Raw genomic sequence first — 607 nt, 5'->3', positions numbered from 1 at the left:
GCTCACAACCCTGAGATCATGACCTGACCCCAAACTGAGCTGAATGCTTAACCAACTGAGCCACCCAGGCACCTCTCAAAAAGTTGGTATTTTTAAGAATTTATTTTCAAATACATTTTTTAAAACATTTTATTTATTTATTCATGAGAGACACACAGAGAGAGGCAGAGACATAGGCAGAGGGAGAAGCAGGCTCCCTGCAGGGAGCCCAATGTGAGAATTGATCCCAGGACCCCGGGATCATGCCCTAAGCCAAAGGCAGATGCTCAAGCACTGAGCCCCCCAGGCAACCCAAGAAATCAAATTTATAATTATATTTCATTTTAATTAGTTTAAACTTTTAAATAGCCATGCCTGGCTGGTGATATTTTCTTTGAATTGCTCAAACTTTGTTTTTCAAGAACAGACTTTGATGCTTAGAAATTTACCCAGGCATATATCCTGTTTCTCATTCTTTGTTTTAATTCATTTGTATGGTTTAACACAGACAAAAGTCAAGCAAAAGGTATTTTCAGAGACTAATGTCATGGGGAGAGAATTGTGAAATAAGTTACAGTGGGGAAAAAAAACCCTAGGATGCAAAACCTTACACAACATGATCCCAATT

The sequence above is a fragment of the Vulpes lagopus genome, chromosome 5 (genome assembly GCF_018345385.1).
Source record: "Vulpes lagopus strain Blue_001 chromosome 5, ASM1834538v1, whole genome shotgun sequence".
NCBI lineage: Eukaryota > Metazoa > Chordata > Mammalia > Carnivora > Canidae > Vulpes > Vulpes lagopus.
This window is presented reverse-complemented; position numbering follows the sequence as displayed.